Source organism: Vespa mandarinia, chromosome 1 (assembly GCF_050613455.1).
Source record: "Vespa mandarinia isolate Hongniang chromosome 1, ASM5061345v1, whole genome shotgun sequence".
Lineage (NCBI taxonomy): Eukaryota > Metazoa > Arthropoda > Insecta > Hymenoptera > Vespidae > Vespa > Vespa mandarinia.
In genome coordinates this window covers 7,393,813-7,413,224 of record NC_140810.1, presented here as the reverse complement: position 1 = coordinate 7,413,224, position 19,412 = coordinate 7,393,813, and the positions used below count along the sequence as shown (strand labels likewise).

Sequence of the window (19,412 nt, the reverse complement as noted above, 5' to 3'; positions counted from 1 at the left end):
ATTAATGATCTTCTCGAGAGTAGGCGCATCCCTAGGAGAAACGGAATATATTTTTCGAGCGCATCCTACGAGCGCATCATACGGGACCGAGCAGCTTCGACTTTCTATCCATATGTACGCATACTCATAAACTGACATCCCAAACGTGGCATTCTGATACAACCTCAAATGATGCAGCAAACTAAGACCTGTTTCTGTAATATGTTTTTCTTTCTTTCATTCGATATTGTTATACGAAACGATCGATATGTTTCAATAAAAGGGAATGCTCAAGATTTATTTTAATGTTCCTATTTCTTTTTTTCTATTTATTTATTTTTTGTTAAAAATAAAACAAAATATTTTTCTACTTCTATAAATGACATACAATAGAATCGCATGACAAATGACATAGAATGCAAGATTTTTTTCTTCGATATATTTTTCAATAGAATAATAATCGAGTTACGATATTCAATAAGAAGCATCGAATTTAACATCTGGTAACATCTTCCTCTGTGCATCAACATCATAGAATATAACGAGTTAAAGACAGCTGCATCTTCGTACCACGCATCGAATGATGCTGCACATCAAAGAAACAACTTTCATTGTTATTCGCATAAACAATACTTCCGTTCTTTAACTCGATCGTTAGTTTCATTTTGCAAGATTCTCAGATACTTGGACGTATTAGAATGAATTATTTTTATTTCTGTTAGATTATCGATCCATCGTAAAGAGTGTTATAAATCGATTATTACGAACAATCATACTTTCAATTCGCGGTTAAATAATATTGTAATAAAAGTGATTCATTATGAAAGATTAAAAATCAAATTATATCGAGTAGATGTTGAAATTTGCATTGTAGAAAAATCGAAATGAAAGGAAATAAGTACTGTCTGTTTCTCTCTCCCTCCCTCTCTCTTTCTCTCTCTCTCTCTCTCTCTCTCTCTCTCGGTTTCTTTATTTCAGCACATTATTTTTAAACGATAAAGCGTCCTGCACAAAAGCGAATTACATTAGCCACTATTAGAGACCAAAGTAAAAGTTACCTAACGCTTTACCTCAACTATACTAGATGCCACATGCTAGTAGTCGATGTTTTCCAAACGGATGCTTTGCCGCCAACGCAAACCGACTACTTCTTACCCCGGCGTTCAAGTCTCTTGTGTGTACTAACGATCCCACAAACATTAGCTCACGTAAAAGAAATTCCAAGCTTGTGAACCTCGTGCTCTTAAACTGTCGCGCATCATATGACTTTCCTTTTCATATGTAGTTTAAATGACGTTTATCTACTATTTAAAAATTCATAGATTAATTAGGTCTAATTATAAAACTGATATATCAAGTTTCATAAGAACTAGATTAAGTTCGAGACAATTTTTAATTAAGACATCCATGTTTATGAGTATCAAAGAAATAAATAAGTAGCATAACAAAATTCAAGTAGAAATAAATATCATAGTGGTTACAAAAAATGTCCATTCTTATCTCAATAAGATTTCAATCTATTATTATCCGATTTGATTATAGAGACATTTTATAATAGTTCTAATTTTTTGGAGAATGATCAAAAGATAGATAATAGGAAGGTAATAGAACTTGCTTGTATAACGACAACTACGACGATAATGAAAAGGACGAAATTCTTTCGACGTTGTTTACATGAAGAAAATGATGAAAAGTAACGATGAGAAACGTGCCTTAGGAAGAATTGTGTTTGATTGTGGTAGACGATCACGTATAATGGAATGATTTTTGTGTGAATCTGTTTACGTACGCGTCAGGATTTATGGCGAGTACGTGAGCACCGATAAACACGTGGTTAGCAGCGAGGTAACTGCTTGGGGACATTTTTAGTGATTTCCAGAAGAAACGTCAAACGCGAGGATCGCAAAGATGCTCGAAAAGCAATATAAATCTTTCGGACTCGGACAGAACGTTCCAACTTTTTTCGTGGAAATCGTTGCTGAGGGACGCGCGAAAGTGCTTGAACATCGCTAGGGCAACTCACAGGACTGCAGCACGAGGGAAGAATGTATGTAAGAAACGTTAAGGTGTGTCGAACTACCAGCCTGGAGACAGTTCTCGATCCTTGACTCTGTGTTTTTCCGTAAATTTTAACTCCAGGCGAAATTCTCCATCGGGATTTATATCGTTCTTTCAAAGGATCTCGTTTTCGAGATCGGTATCGAAACTTTGATACTTTGATATATGTATCTACGTAGATTACGTCTGATTCCACACTTTGATCATGACAAAAGTCGAAAAGGATTAAGGTGTTTATATGAAAGGACTCACCATTTAGAATGTGAGGACGAAAAAAGGACAAACAGGAGGTTATTCCAAAGGCGTAAAACGATGTCCTAAGGCGTTCGATAGGCTCGGCCTCCGAATGGAAAGCAACGCGCACACTTTCGAAACCAGTTTCTGTCTACGAGCGATGAGTTTTTCTTAAGACGCGCACAAAACACTGATTGCGGGAGATCGTTCGCGATATTATCCATGAAGAACAGCTCGTCGTTGCACTTTTTCACGTACACTCGATCCTGCTATATGCGTGAAAGAATAAGAGGAAGATAGAAGGAGACAGAGAGGGAGAAAGAGAGAGAAAAGGATCATGCAAGTAACACGTGGTTCTTATAAGTGCGTATGCTCGTACAATCCATGGCGCGAACGTGTATCGTCATAATCGACAACGACGACAACGACGACAACGACGACAACGACGACAACGACGACAACGATGTCGATGATATATTAATAGGTAGGTAATTCTTCGTCTCTACGTAGTTGTAAGATTCACGACGTAGTAAGCGATGATGTGCCGTGTATACTCGAAACGACAAAGTTTACGTGAGATTTACGCGAGATTTATGTACGCGAGTCTCGACGCTCCTTTGATAAGAGCGCGTTATCGACCGTCGTGTCGAGCCCGCGCTCGATGTCGCAGCAAATTCATCCTCGTTCGAGAAAACCTTGGAGAGCTTGCTAATCCAAGGTGGGAACGATCAGCGAGAACGTACGCGCGTCAGACCACTGAACGTATGAGATGTGAAGAAGAAGAAGAAGACGACTAGGAGGAGGAGGAGGAGGAGGAGGGGGAGGAGGAGGAAGAGGAGGAGGAAGAGGAGGAGGAGAAGGAAGAAGAAGACGAAGAGAAGAAGAGAAGCCGGCTGCACAACTGCTTTCGCGAGAATTCCGCGCGATCCTTCGAGAGGAGCTTACTCGCTCGCTCCGGCGCTCTTCTCTTCACTTCGGTCCGCGCGTCTCACCTTGCGGAGAGCGAGTCGGCAGGTCGGCCATGCGACGAGGAGCCACGGGCACAGGTCCACGTTCACCGTGAGGCCCCCTTCGCTTCTCTTTTCCCCTCTCCTATCCTTTACCTCTCCCACCATTTCTACTACCGCTACCGACAGCATCCAGCCACCTCCACCAACTTCTCTCTCTCTCTCTCTCTCTCTTTCTTTCTTTCTCTCTCTCTTTCTTTTCTTCTCTCCTTCGCTTCTTTCGTTGCCGTCAGCCTGCTTCTTCGACCCTTCTCTCTTTCTTTCTCTCTCCCTTTCTCTCTTTTTTCTATCTCTTTCCTCGTCTATTTCCTTGGAAGACCTCTCCCCACCACGTTACCACTCCACCACCTTTCTTCCTTACCCTCCCCTTCCCTATCTTACCTACAGAAATCGCTCGGCTTCCCTACTTTCCTCTCTCCTAGGCAGATAAAACACGCAGGTATACACAAGAAAGGGAGGAGGAGAGAAAGAGAGAGAGAGAAAGAGAGAGAGAGAAAGAGAGAGACAGAGACAGAGAGAGAGAGAGAGAGAGAGAGAGAGAGAGAAAGCACGTTCTACCTCTCGTAAGACTTGGCCCTTCTGGCCCTTCCAATAGCCACTGTCCCCCACGACCTGCCCCGGATCTACCTCAGACCTACAATCAACCCAACTCTACACACGCGAACCACACAATATTACATCTCGGAAAAATGCCTCTTGTATTTTTCTTACAAACGTACTTACTAACTACCATTTACCTTTCTATCTCTATCAGTTTTATCATTTTATTCGTACAACTTTCAAATGTCGTTGAACGTCATCGTTGAGATAAGATGATCGCAACGAAGATATGAATTTCGAAAGAGTCCGGGTGAAAGGCCGATACCAAGGCGAAAGGAACGATTATATGAAACAACAGGCTGAAAGCACTTCTCTTACTGCTATTTGCCTTTTAAACGAGAGCAATTTCAGCAGAGCAAACCGTCGATCTACCCATCTTCGTAAACACTTTAGATAAATAGAATCGGAGACCGTCACGATTTTGCTTCGATCTTCAATACAATACGTTCCTATTCTTCCTTACCACAAAAGATTATAGATACAACTCTATAGTACTTATATATTTAAGATAATTTACTCGAATCTGAGATTCAAGAAATGATATATTATAAAATGAAATTGTCTTTAAATATAAATATATATATAGGACTGTATTGGACTGTATAGGACTGTATTATGTAAATGTCGCGTTAAAAAGATGTGAAAACACATACTGAAGTTTTTCTGATGGATTTGTTCTATTAACCAGAACTATCTATACATAATTCGTTGCAAAAATTAATATAAAATAAAAAAATAAAAAAACAAAAATTAAAGTAAAGTGAATGATCTTACAAGAAACCCTTACGCGTCTTTTGATGCGACGGAGGGGTGGCTTCTCGACTTCAGCAGGTGCCTTACCGTGTCGATAGTTTTGTAATACAGTCTTCGAAGACCTTTATTCTTTCAAAAAAGAGAAAAAAAGGAAAAAAAAAGAAAAACCAAACCGTTGTACCCTCAGGAGTCCACTACGAGTTAGTTCGTCATTGTTAAAACTTTGGCATTGTTCCTTTCAAGTGGCTCGACTATTCTCGCGGTATTGTTTGTCACGAAGCGAGCCCACCTCCGCAGGAGGGGGTCCTAAGGGATGGACTTTGGCGCGTTAATACGCGCTACAAAGCAGGAACAATATTGCAACATTTTAAGGATAGAAAGACCTTCGACGATTTTTTTTACATTTGCACATAACTTTGGCCCTCGTCGTTAGCAACGCATCCTTTTCTGTTCTCTTATGAGTGGTAGGACTTTCGAATGAGAAGAAGAGCTCGTTTGCCCCATGGGATTTTTATCCCATGAGTTTAACGAGCATTCCCATCGCTCGTATTTTCGCTTTTGAAAATATAAGAATAGTTTATTAGATCTCCAAGTTTTTCCCGTCGGAATTCTTTTCTCGAAAAATACGATAAATTTTTTAGTTTTTTTGATAAAATTAAGATAAACGATTAAAAGTAATATAATTTCGATCAAAAAATTTCGATTGTTTTATTATACTCGTACTTTGACATTTTCTCACTTCCGAGTTTCTTTCCACGTAAAATATCGTAATAGCTGTCACATGATTTCGCTAAGAATCAACAGGTGGTTCCATTCGTACGCGTGGGCCTAAATTTAACCACGACATAATCTCTGCTTCCCCTTCTACTTCACCGTATCTTTTTCCAGCTCTCTTTTTATATTTGGCTTCTCTCTCTTCCTCTCTTTCTCTCTCTCTCTCTCTCTCTCTCTCTCTTTCTCTTTCTCTTTTTTCTCTTTTTCTTTTTTTCTTAGAATGTTATCTCGTAAGTTTTCTATTTTTGTACTTACATAAAACGATCATTCCAGGAATCAATCGTCAAAATTAATTTTGAGATGGTAATTTTCAAGATCTGTTAAATATTCCAAGTATATTAGATATTATAAATGTTATTTCAAATCACGGTGCGATAACACATAAGCTTAATCGCATAAAAGCGTTTGTCCTCGTGCGATTAGAGCCATGGAAACGTACGAGATATGCTCATGTATTACGAGCACGGTTATGTAATTACAGACTGCACGTGCATCTTAAGGTTATTACTTGATGACGTTTCGAAGAATCCGACAAGGTGAATGTACTTTTTAATCCGTTTTTTTTTTTTACCAAAGATATTTATTAATCCTTTCTTATCAATATATTTTCTCTTTCTTATTCTTCTTTTATCAATTTTATACATTTCTCTCTATTACTTCTATTATTACTTTTATAACGTTATTCGACATTACCGTTAAAAATTTTAAATCGGCGATAAAAGAAAGAAAGAAATGACCTCGATCGAAAGTAAAACACGCAGACACAATTGAATTGGACTCGGCGGGGAATTATCTCGCGCCCTTACTCGCGATTGCGATTTACCGGCACGATGAGCAAGACTTTATTCGCAACCTGTTCCATTCCGTGATGCCAGGCGGAGAAATGCGCAGGGCTCGCATTCCTCCTTTAACCTCGAAGAGTTTCTCTTCGCCGTATGCGAATCAGATAAAACTGGCACGAAGCTTTATAACTCTGCGATCCTAAAAGAAGTTTGAAGGAATGCTCTAAGTTTTTACAGACGAATCGTCTTACGTCATAACGATTTCGAATAAGACTGGTCATAATTAAAAAGAAAAAGAAATAAAAAAAAAAAGAAAAAAAAAGAAAAAGAAAAGAAAAAGTAAAATGTAAATACTTTCTCGCAGTTATTTATCCCGGAACATGTTTTTTTTTTCTCAATAAATTTCTCCTAATTCCAATCTTAATCGATTCGTTGGCAAGAACGTGCCATAAGTATACAATAAAGCGTGCTAAAAGTGGCCCGGAAAGGATGCTCTCGCACCGTTGCACGCAGGCAACTCCCCCTATGGGACTTATGTTAGGCATACCATGGGGCATAGAGCGACTAAAATACAGTCCAGAAGAGGATACCGGTTCGGATGGTACAGTGGCGTCGCATTCGACCTTCTACACCCTAAATGGAAATTTTCAAGTTTCCTTCTCCTTCTCCTCCTACTCCTTCTCTTCTTTTTCTTCACATTTTAAGCGTTTCGACAAATATGGAAATTCATCATTTTAATAAGGATAAATCATTTATTATTTTCTTCTAGAATTTTTCAAATTCTATTATTAGAGTTCTAATTTATAATTTTGATTCATCATCTTCGTTAAATCCTTAGTTAGATTCTCTATTATTGACAAATAATATAAACCGATTAGAGAAAAACTCCTAGATAGTCCGATCGTAAACTGATATTTCCAAGAACTTGTTAATAATAATCCGAGATGAAGTTATTTTATTTAATCCATTTGCACATTTTAGATCCAATGCGTTCATATTGCTACGTGACTTCAATGGTAATGAATCCCCTGTATATCTCAGTGAGTTACAGCGAGTCATGGCCTCCGACCGAATATATCTCTAAGTCTGCTACAGGTTCGTGCAAAAGATGCACCGTGAGGATAACACTATGTGCCCTGTACGGCGTCGAGGTTGAAAGCTTATTTTTATTTTTTTCCTTTTGCCGCTTCTCTTTCTTCTTCTTCTTCTTCTTCTTCTCTTCTCTTCTCTCTTTCTCTCTTTCTCTTTCTCTTCTTCTTCTTTCTTTTTTCTTTTGCCTTCTCTCCCGTGTCTATACTACCCTTTGTTCACAGTCTTCTGGTTTCTCGCACGCATGCGCATCCTTCGCGTCATAAAAGGATCCGGGACGGGCGCCTCTAACGTACGCGAAGGAAAGAATTTTATTTTGGAAAAAGATAAAAAAGGAAAGATGTTCGATACCGTAAATGGATTTTTCACTGTTTTCACGATCGCTCAGTTGTCGACCTCCCACGAATCGTCCTACGATCGTCAATATTTGCAATAAAGAAAAGAATGTCTATCGCAGTGTTCAATTTTTAGCCTGGAGCAAAAAGAGATAAGAACGAGAGGAAAGTAACTCGAGTTTGATGAATTACGTGAAATGGTTTGTCTTTTCGTATTTTATTTTAGAGAAAAAGAAAGACAAAGATAGACAGACAGATAGATAGATAGAGAGAGTGAGCGAGAGAGAGAGAGAGAGCGAGAGAGAGAGAGAGCGAGAGAGAGAGAGAGAGAGAGAGAAAGAGAGAGAGAATCTGTTGAAACTCCTTCATTAGTCGGAAAGAAAATTCTGGCGGTCCTGAGACTACACCTTCTTACCAGCCCACGATGTTTGATCAAGCGTCCGACGTTCGTCGTCACGACTTTTATGGAGGTGAGGAAGGGATGTTTGTACTTTCAAATGCGTTTAAAATATCGTACCTAATGTGTCAACAGGCAAGACGACGAACTCCGTCCGTTGTAAAGACCAACTTAAGGCGTATACGATGACGACTTATAAAGTCATTAGTGCGAAGATTGGTCGTCCTTTTTTCGAGTATCGTTCGACGTTAAATTTCTTTTCGAGCATGCTATAAAAATAAAATAATTATTTTTTCTTTCGAAATTGCTTTTAGTTTCTGATTCGGACAACTTAGATCGTTTCTTCTTTTTCTTCTTTTTCTTTTTTATTCCTTTTTTTTTTTTTTTTTTTTTTAATTTCATTTACAAAATATCATCGGATACAACGATAAGTATCTTTGAAAGAAGAGATAAATTTTTTTCTTTTCTTTTGCAATCGTTTTATCCAAGGATTCACGATATATAACGAGATCGAAATCGTTTTTACTTGATCCTCAGCCAATTTCTTGACACACGTCGAGCAGTTTACAAAAGCGTATCGTACGGAACAGCTTTTTGCCGCGAAAGTCAAGACGCTCGGTTTAAAAGTCAACGAGGAAGCTGCTTTCGAACGGATGGCTAGCCGTTCCTGCTTCCGAAAAAACGAACGCGCCCTCGACATTTTTTTGGGAATTAGTCCGGACAAAAGTCGGAATACGCTACCAGATTACGACGTGCCGTGAGTATGGACCCACCAGAATCAAAACGTTAAGCGTTCACCGCCACCAAGAGAAACGTCGAATAACAGGTTGGTACACCTGCCATTCCAACGAAGAATTCGTGTAACTTTTTTTCTCGAAAGAGAGCTCGCTCGTCGTCCTTCCCTTATCTCCCTGCTACAAAAATCGTTGGATCGACTCAAATTTGAATTTCTTTGTGATGTTTACTTAAGAAATTTCTCAATAATCGAATGTACCTTTGTGATAAAATTGAAAATGGTTTCGAATTCGTCGATTAGAAAACGAATATTTATTTTTTATGAACATTTGTCCGATGACAAATCTTTCTTTTCCTTTCTCTCTCTCTCTCTCTCTCTCTCTCTCTCTCTCTCTCTCTCTCTTTCTTTCTTTATCAAGAACGATCGAGTTCTCGGCTGATGACTTTTTGGGAACGTCACTCCAGATCGCAGAAGAGTCCCGGCACTTTGTAGTGACGAGGAGAGGCATGGAGGGTACATCACCTTCGTGTGTTTACTTCTTCGGCAACCGGTTTCCTTCCTCTTTACTCCGACCGGTTCGGTGTTCGCTTGGACCCTTTCTTTCTCTCTCTCTCTCTTTCTCTTTGCTTCCATCTTCCTTTGCTCCTCACCTTCACTCGTTTCTTCTCAGTTTCCTCCCTCTTCCTCGGATCTTCTCCCTAGATCGTTCCGTCCCGTTCTCCTCTCGACAGTGCGGTATTCAAATGACCTCAGATGATGAATATGCCCGTCTCTTTCTCATCTTTGGCCCGCTACGGTAATTGCCGCTATTTCTGTCCTTATTTTTGCTTAGAGTGCATGTGCTCCATCATGTTCGTACACACATGAGGCCGGCTACGTAGTGTTCGTTCTTTCCTTTTGTCCCTTCTCCTCTCTCTTTCTCACTCTATCTTTCTTTCTTCTTCTCTTTTTTTTCTCTTTCCTTTTCTTCTCTTTCCTTAACTCATGGCGGAACTCATGAGAGAGAGAGAGAGAGAGAGAGAGAGAGAGAGAAAGAGAGAGAGGGAGAGGGAGACCAACTACGTGCTTCGGTACATCTTGTGGCACCTTATCTCGAAGAATTTCACAAGAAGGGCGCGAATAAATTGCGCGGGAACCGACTGAGAACGACGACACTATGCCTAGGGCACCGTTCCTTGCATGTTTGGAACGAGTTTCGATTTTGCTTCGAGACAAGCGATTTTATGTAAGTATCTGAATAAATTTTTTCTCTTTCATGAGAGTAACAGACAAAGAAAAACAGAAAGAGAGAGAGAATTTATGCAGAAACTGCTACTAATATTTAACTACTTGGATCTTGAATCATGATATAATTACTCGCTTGTTTTTCTTCATAAATTTGCAATCCTATCAAAATACGCTCCTCTACGCCATAGTTTGCAAACGAATTTCTAATCAACAATGACGCATACGCTCATTCGTTCCGCTGGTACTACGTGCGTTGCGGAGGCTGTCGAGTACGCGAAGGAATTCAATACCCACGAGCTTACCGCCGACGTTGCATTGTAGCTAGAACGAATTATATGTTCGATCGTAATCTCTCGGATAAAGGGCACACGTTCAAATTCAAATAGAATACGACGTTGTATACGTTCATATATAAGTATACATTTCTAATATATAATTGATAACACGTATGTAACCTAATTCTATATATTGTATTATTTTCAAGTAATTCTTTTATTTTTAAATATCCAGGAAATTTGATCTAAGGGGATTGGAAAGTATCTGTAATTACGTGGATTCTTTTAGCCAAAGGGTAAAAAAACAACGATCATACCCATCTTACTTGGCACGATCTCTCTTCGTGCGAACTCTTCGCATGTCGGACTAAAACCAACTATTAGTATGTACAGCATCGATCATTGCGATCTCTTGAAGAAACCTACAGGTATAGTCGAGCGAAAGATTTAACTCGTCGAATTTTCTTTCAGGATTTTATTCCTTGTTCGTTAATTCGTTCGTTCCTTCGTTCGTTCGTTCGTTCATTGACGAATCATTAAAAATATCGAATCTCATCCTAGATAGGGATTAAATTGTGTGAGAAATCGCTGACTCAACCGAAGAGATGTCTGCGTGTCTAGCCGAGTTCGCCCACATTCGAGTCGATCTCACAATCAGATTCGATTCTATATAGGTACCTTCTATTCTGCTTAGGCGTACACAATCGCTAAGAAACGCGCGAGAACCAGCTGAGATTAGGCAACAGTCGCCATTTTATAATTGTTCTCGCCGCCTTACCTTACTGTGCTACCTATTTTTCACTTTACAGATCTTTCGACATAGCACCTAACTTACTCGTTCGTTCCATACGTTCACCATATGTGTTTCGCATGATCGGTTCTTATAATTAATAAACGATACATTACTATGAAATTTTTATAACATCGAATATAATATGACGATAAATTCCATTCAAATTCGTTTGTTTCGTCTTTCTAATCGTTAAAAAAAACATACGCTCTCTTACGAAAATAATCGAAATTACTGTAAACTATAGCTTTAAGAAACGTTAATTATATGCGGTGAGATAAAAATTTATTTTCGAACATTGAGAAATATTATAATGAACTTACAAGAAAAATTCCCAAGTTACAAATTACATATTTATAAATAAGTCTGTATCCTGTATAAGTGGATGTTATACAGCAACAAAATCTTCTGGTCAATTTCGATCGGGTGAGAATTAGAAAATATTATAATATTGAATATGCATATATGCGATACGACGTCTAATATTTCGCATTATTTTGATTTTATATATAATACATACATTTTTTGATTTCCGTTGAAATAATATCTGGAACATATTAACGTTATGGAGACATAATAATTAATACTCGTTTAATCAATAGATGTTTTATCTATCAGTAAGTTGCTCTATCTTGTTTGCAAATTGTATTATATGTCTGGTATCAACAATCTCACGTTAAATATTAGTTTAACTTCAATCACATCTCATAGCTCATATCAGTTTACTAATGACGTACACATATATATTACCTTTCGAATACGTTGATGTGCTACCGCGAATAAAAATAAAACAGAAAAAATGAAAAAGAAAATAAAAATAATAATAAATAAACAGATACGACATCGTTGAATACAAAGGTAGAGAGTATTTACAATTTTCGTTCCGATGTGAGCTATCCGATGTGTTTTCGTCGACTAATCAACCGGCGCTAGGAGGTCGATAGGCGAACGACAACAATAACAAAGATTACAATGAAAGCGAGACAAACGCAGAGCACGTTGAACTGATAAAATCCTATCGAAGCTGCTCGTAAAATTTGCCGATCTCTCTTTCTCTCTTTCTTTTTTCTCTTTGGAGGAAGAGAAAAGAAAGAGAAAGAAGAATCAACGATGCCATAAAGCAAGAGCAAGAGTCGTCCCTTAACTACCGATATCATTCCTCGTACTCGTGTTTACGTTTTACAATGCACGAACCCTCTATAGTACGTATCGTATCGCTAGGAAAAGTATGCGAAGGAAGAGATGAGAGAAAAGAAGAGAGACAGAGAGAGAGAGAGAGAGAGAGAGAGAGAGAGAGGGAGAGAGAGAGAGAGAAAAAGAAAGAAACACAAAAAGAGAAAGCACGCGTGGCTCAAGTGAGAAAGAAGGAAGGAAGGTAAATATATATGGTGAACGATAGGTGATATAAAGTGGTAATGTCGAGAGTACCGTGAAACATAGTAGATTGGGCGGGTTAGCCGCGCCTTATCGTCTCTCTCTCTCTCTCTCTCTCTCTTTCTCCTACTCCACATACTCTATCGAACTCCTTCTATTCTCTTCCTCGCTCTGCTCCATCCACTGTCCAACCGAGCACGGTTCGCAACATGGAATTGGCCTTCGAGCGACTTCATCGAGACATTATTGCACCTAGGACTCTTGCAAGCGATATCTCATACGCGTTATCGGCCGCAAAAGGTAGGGTAGATTACAGTGCTGCCTCCGAACGACGATCGACCGTTCGTCTTTGCCTTGCACTAGAGTAAAGAGAGAGAAAGAGAGAGAGAGAGAGAGGGAGAGAGAGAGAGAGAGAGAGCAAACTATACTTGCGTACGCGGACGTTATGGCATCTCGAGTACGGTTACTATCGCATTCGTCCATCGTGTCTACTGAAGGTTGTTTGCTCGTCCTTCCATCTTAACGTTCTGATACCTAAATTGATCGAGTATCATCATAATAAAGTATCTCGTAAATTTCAAATAAACACGAAGAGGCAACGATCGCGTTCGATAATTAAGCAATTAAATTTCTTTTGGTTAGTTATCATCATCAATGTTATTATTCAACGAATTCGTATACGTTCAATACGAGGATCGTCTCGATCTGCGTTATGCAAACGAACGAGATAAAAATATTTTACGTTACACCTGGCGATAAAACGTACGCGCAAGAGAGTGCAATTCGATTATCAGTGACGCTCGTTCGTCTGCGCTTATATCGGCGCTCTAAACAGCCAATGGGAGCATACCTTCTACGGACTGAAATAGATCTTATCGTAAAGGCCTTATCGATATTTTCAACTTGGTTTGTCCGAGTCAAATACGCTGCGATAGATTTTTACACGGTCACAAGCTCTTACGCGATTACCTATTACTACGTCTTTTCATCGTAGTTTTGCGCAGCGATATTTCCGCGTCAAAGATTAATCGATAAATATAAAATCACAAGAAACGAAGACCGTCAAATATTTCCTTCGAATATTTATCTGTGTACGTATGTTTTTCTCTGTAAGAATGTTTTTCATCGTAATACAATCACGGCGAGTATTATATAGAATAGGGAAAAGAAAATTGTTTCGTAAGATGAGAAAAGGAAAATAGCTTCAAAAGATCAGGAAGAGGTAGCTATGATGGCATTCCACGAAACACGCGTGCAATGTCGAGCTTCGTTCACCTCGAAGATTCGAAATGTCAATAGCTAGACATCGTCATACGTAGGAATAATATCAAGTTCTTTATGGGTCGCCTTAACAGTACATATGCCCTGTAGTTGTTTGCCTCGAGAATACCCGTACGTTTGATTGTATGTAGTTGAACGTATATATACATATATATATATATATATATATATACATATCTGTATCTATGTATATACACATATGCACATTGTTGCGTCTCTTCTGCCAGTGAAGAAAACACACTTTAACCATTGTAATCGTTTAACTATCGTGCCGTTTGAAATGCTTTTCGTTGGGCTTGGGTCACGCATTACAAATTGCTACGGTAATAATAACACGATTTATACATATACTTATATCGTATTACATTTAATGAAACTTGATTGTCATGTAACGTATTTGACATATAATTGACTCGTTAATTAGTTGAAGGTTAAAACTCGAATTATTTTGAAAATTATCGTAGGTTTATAAGTAATATGGATAATCTACAAACTGTTCGTGTTAATAATAAATTGTAAATAAAAATAGATTAATTATAAAAAAAATGCAAAGAAATATTACAAGGTGAAGAAACATTAAACGATATTAGCAGGATTGTTTTAGTAAGGGCAAACGTAAGCCTAGTGAAAACATATCGTTGGGTCATTCATGCCTTTCGCCGAAGGCGCAGCCAAGAGGCTAAACAGAGTGGAATGTGCCTTATCCCTTGTGGTTAATGTCAACTATAGAGTCATGCGTTCGGAGCGACGGCCTTATCGATCGAAATCCGTTCGAAGAATACTTTTATTTAGTATATAAATTAAGTCTAACGTATTTTTTATTTTAAACAAATGCACAATTAAACGAAAAATTACGATGTTACAGGCATTAGCTACGTGACGTAATTCGATTAAAAAAAAGAACAGAAAAGAAAAAAGAAAAAAGAAAAAAAAAAAAAATAATATAAAATCGTTCGGTATAGCATCTTGTATTTTAGACGAACGACAAAATCACGAACGTAGGCGTTCACGGACGTCTTTAATAGCAAGGACAGTCTTTCCTTTTCATTCGAAGAATCGCGAGGACTTCGTGTAATACATACATAGATAGATGCCGAGAATTTCACGTGTTTCGCACGTCGTCACGTTTATGGACGAACACTTTTTAGCAAGCCACGGTTAATCTTCACGCCTTGTACTCAACTTCGACAGTTGGCAGCATTGTTAGTTTGCCACAATGATAATTACCAAGCTCACTAACGGTCCGTATGTATTGGTCTTCTACTGGTTGAAGCATTATCGTTCCAACATGGATTTTAGCTCCTCTCTTTCTATCTCTCTTTCTTTTTCTCTTTTTCTCTTTTTCTACTTCTCTCTCTCTCTCTCTCTCTCTCTCTCTCTCTCTCTCGTCTTTCTTTCTAACTGCGCTTCGTTTCGACTTCTTTATTTCCTCTCCTTTCTTCACTCTTTCCTTTTCTTTTTCTCTCACTTCTCTTTATCTTTTCTCGCGCACCACTTCAAATACATCCAGTTTGCACGTTGATTCTCACCTTTGCCAACAACGGTGACTACCTTCTTCTTCTTCTTCTTCTTCTTCTTCGAAAGCGGAGAAACTACCGATCCTATATTACGTCTATACTACATCTCGACCTTCTCGAGCTTTGTGAATTCTTATATTAATATTTAAATATTTATTTATCTTTTCGTTATTCCTTTAATATCTTCAACTTACGATTAACCCAAGGATTTGATAAATATTATCGAATTCATCTTTCTAAAAAATAAGTAAATGAGGTATGAGTTTATGTAGAAAAATTTTATATTTACGTTATACCTAATATGGGTACTCGTCAGACGCCTTTCACGTTTACGACAATACTATACTTCACTATTATTATATAGGTGTAAAGGATATTATATTCTATGCTTTAGAAAGATTTATAAATATTGATTAAGAAATGTTATGTCTATCGAAATATTAAAAAAATAGCGAGATATAAAATAGAATAATAGAATTGCTATTAAAAAAAAAAAAAAAAAAAACGTGATATAATCCATTAAAAAATAACAAGACGTGAAAGAAGACAAAATAATTATCATTTTTTAACATTTCACCGTATTAATACTTTCACTTCCGCATAGTTAAAAACAAAATACTTTAGAAGGGAATGTTATGATCTATCGATCAGGAAGATATCGTTTTATACATAAGCATATGGATTCTTCTAAGGATTGATAAAAATGAAATCCTATAAATCAAGTCCTCGTAGAGTCTGTGAAGTATGTAATGTTCAAAAGGGAATGAAAAAGAAAAAGAGATAGAGAAAGAGACAGAGACAGAGACAGAGACAGAAACAGAGACAGAGAGAGACAGAGAGAGAGAGAGAGAGAGAGAGAGAGAGAGAGAGAGAGAGAAAAAAAGAGAGAGGGAGACGCAATTGGATACTGGACCCATTACACGCGACTAGTAGAAGTGTCGTTTGAAACGAGGTCAATCGAAGCAGTACGATAAATTAACGGCGATCGGGAAGAACGTGCTGCAAAATTGGATGGTCTCACGAATAATTCAACGATTACTTTAACAGCCATGAATCAAAGGATGCGTATAATAAATAAATACCGTTGCTCTCCATGATTCATATTCCGTTTGAACAAGTTTCTACACTTAAAAGATGAAAAAAAAAAAAACAGGAAATAAAATAAATAAAAATAAATTTTACTTACCGACATTGATATCCTTCATTTCTCGGTCTTCTCGAAATGCACGTTCTCGTTCGATTTCTTCGTTCGATTTCTTTGTCTTCTTTATGCGCAAGTACGATGCAAGGATTATGAAAGTGCCTGGAAGCGTTCAACGTGATCGTCCTTCTACGTGCATAGATCGCGAATAAAACGTCGCCGTGAGAGCCGATATTAGACTTGCGAATGATGGTCGCAGGCGAAAGATCGGGACTCTTAAGGTATAATTTGTTGTTTGCCGGCTCGAGGTAAAAGGAGAAATCTCGGACGATAGAGAATTAGGTATATAAAACGAGTACAACAGGCGTCGTTAAAATGATCCAATAAATATGATCGCCGTCATTAAATCCTCGAGCTAGCTCTTACTGATCTCGGATGGATCATCTACAATATTTTTCTCGTTGAATAAAGTTAGGTCGATATCATCGTTTCCAAAATATCTATAATTTCTAATATTAGAGTCCCAATCTTGTAAATTTTTTTTTTCTTTTGCTTCTCTCTTTTTTCTTCTTTCTTTTTTTTTTTTTTTTTTTTTTTCATTGTAAAATCGTCGATCGATGTACGACAGAGATTGAAATTTTACATAGGTCGACGTTAACCTGAAATCAAACTAGATTATAATAAATTACTTACAAAAAATTTGTCACTTCTCAATAATTCATCGATCGTTACGTCGAATTTATCATGTTCAATGTTTAAACTAATGTTTAAAAATAAGAAAGTAAAATATTTGATATTCCTTTGAAATATTCAAGGGAAGGTTTGAAAAATCTTTGGTATTTCTATATACCTACCCGGGACGAGGTACATCGCATTCCGGATCAAAACGAAAATCTTTAAGGCTTTCTTGTCTCATTTTTCTCGTTCCTTTTCTCTCTCTCTCTCTCTCTCTCTCTCTCTCATTCTCTCTTTCTTTTTTTTTCTTTATTTCTTAGGGAAGACGCGAGTCCGTGGTATCTGCTGCTTTGGTCCAGGATAATTATTTATGTCAGATAGGATCTCAACTGGGGTTCTACGTTAGGAAACAAAAGGATCCGGCGATGGGAAGGATAGGAACTAAAGGGAAGAGGATCCTGGGAGGTTGCCGGAGGATCACCGAACTCTATTCTTTTTCCTAAGACGTAAGGAATACACGAAAGAAGAGGAGAACTGACAAGGACCTTGATGAAATGAAGGGTCGACTCGAAAGACCAAAGATCCTTGAAAATATATACTATATATATATATATATATATATATATATATATATATAGTATATATACACATAAGATATATACTTTCTTTTTTCAGTAGTAGCAATGACAAACTCGACGAAAGATCGAAAACGTAATTAATTAGCTCCCCACTGAAGTCGCTGAATTAACGATCTACTTATTTGCGTGCGACGTTATTAATATTATTAAATTCGTCCGAGAACAGCGGGTATAGAAAAGACATAAAGTATTATTTTTGAGACGTACTGTTTTGTGTTGTGTGTAGGTTGTACGATGTAAACAAGACTTGAGGGAGAAAGAGTTTCTCCCTCGTTTCGACGGGCTATAAAACCGTCAATGAATAAACCTGTTGATAAATATTATACTTACGACTTATACTTGTTATAAACAATGTTCCTGCAAACGAGCTCGATAATTGAGTCAGCCTTTCCGCGTATATAATATATATATACATATATATATATATACACATATATAATATAATGGTATAATCTCATAATATGGAATTATGCACGAGCATAATACGTCGCTTCGTTAATAGCATCTTGTAAGCAGTAAGAGAAATAGATAAGCTATTTTTATAGCCTAAAACTATTCTCGAATTATTCAACTCTTATTTTCGTATCTTAATAATCCTTAGTAATCTCTTTTCTTCGAGAAGATTCAGATAAGAATACTCAGACCGTGACGCGAGTAAACGATGAATATTTTTCTAACGTGATATTTAATGTCGTAAGGGAAAAAAGAAAATGATCTAGACACGCGATCTCGATATACCTATGTATACTGTATATACTCTTTGATACTACTGGAAAATCTAGTCTTTCCAGTGTCGATACTTGGCGCCAGTTAACAGATAGCCAATGTTAATCTCGACTGGATTATTATAGTCTAATTGTAAAGTATATAAGTACTTGTATATATATATATATATATATATATATATATATAGCCGATAGAAACACTTATATAATTTCTTAATAGATTTTTTTATTGGTTAGAATTCTAAGAAAAATTCGCTCATGACTAGAAAGTGAAGAGATTACATCGATCGAAAGATGATAAAAAATGATAAAACGTAAATCTTGAGAAAGGAAAGAGAAAACAATACTATATGTAACGTAAAAGCATAAAAGAGGTTTCATCCTTCGAATCTTTCGGTTTTCGGACAAAAGAAAGCGGTACTCGAGAAGGTAACGAAAAGAGGGAGGTCCTGCCGTTCACAGCGTGTGGCGTTGTATCCTTTGCTTGTAAAACAACTTGTAAAACGTGACTCCAAGACGCGTCCTGTCAACTCTGCTTTCGTAGCGGCGCTTATCTCGACGGCAAATCTATTGGTTTGTTGTTGGAAAAAATGCTCGAACTCGAAGGAGAAAGGACGTCTACTCGTTTTTCGATCGTTAGAATGATTTCATGGCAGCTGATAGATAAAACGTTCACCGACGTAAATATATACAATATACATAGGTATCAACTATTGTAACGTATGAATAAAATAAGAATAATGGCGAAGACATTTGTTTTGTTTTTTTAATATTTGTTTAAAAAGCATTTAATTTCGTTCTATTCGTTTATCGTCTTTCGAATTAATCCTCCAGCAGCGGGCGATTTTCATATTTTTTGTTTTTTGATTTTTGTACAAAATCGAAAGCGAAATGTATATCTTGTATAGATTTGTATATGATATATGTATGTGTATATATGTATGTACATGATATATATTTCATAGAAGTAATACATTTCTTGGAAACACAGTTGACTAAATCCTTCTTATATCAATATAATAAAA

General features: G+C 37.4%; 1 protein-coding gene across 4 annotated transcripts in view; it reads right to left on the bottom strand.

Moving 5' to 3' along the window:
• Egfr (epidermal growth factor receptor) overlaps positions 1–19,412 on the bottom strand; it is a 119,557-nt gene that overhangs the window by 47,531 nt on the left and 52,614 nt on the right. Inside the window, exon 2 of one of the 4 annotated variants that reach the window (XM_035878217.2) lies at positions 16,395–17,008. The exons of 2 other annotated variants lie outside the window; for them this stretch is intronic. The gene's annotated coding sequence lies outside the window, so the exon portion shown is untranslated. Of the gene's footprint in view, positions 1–2,289; positions 2,430–16,394; positions 17,009–19,412 lie in introns of those variants that run through there. One more of the 4 variants, XM_035878216.2, reaches the window with a different exon arrangement.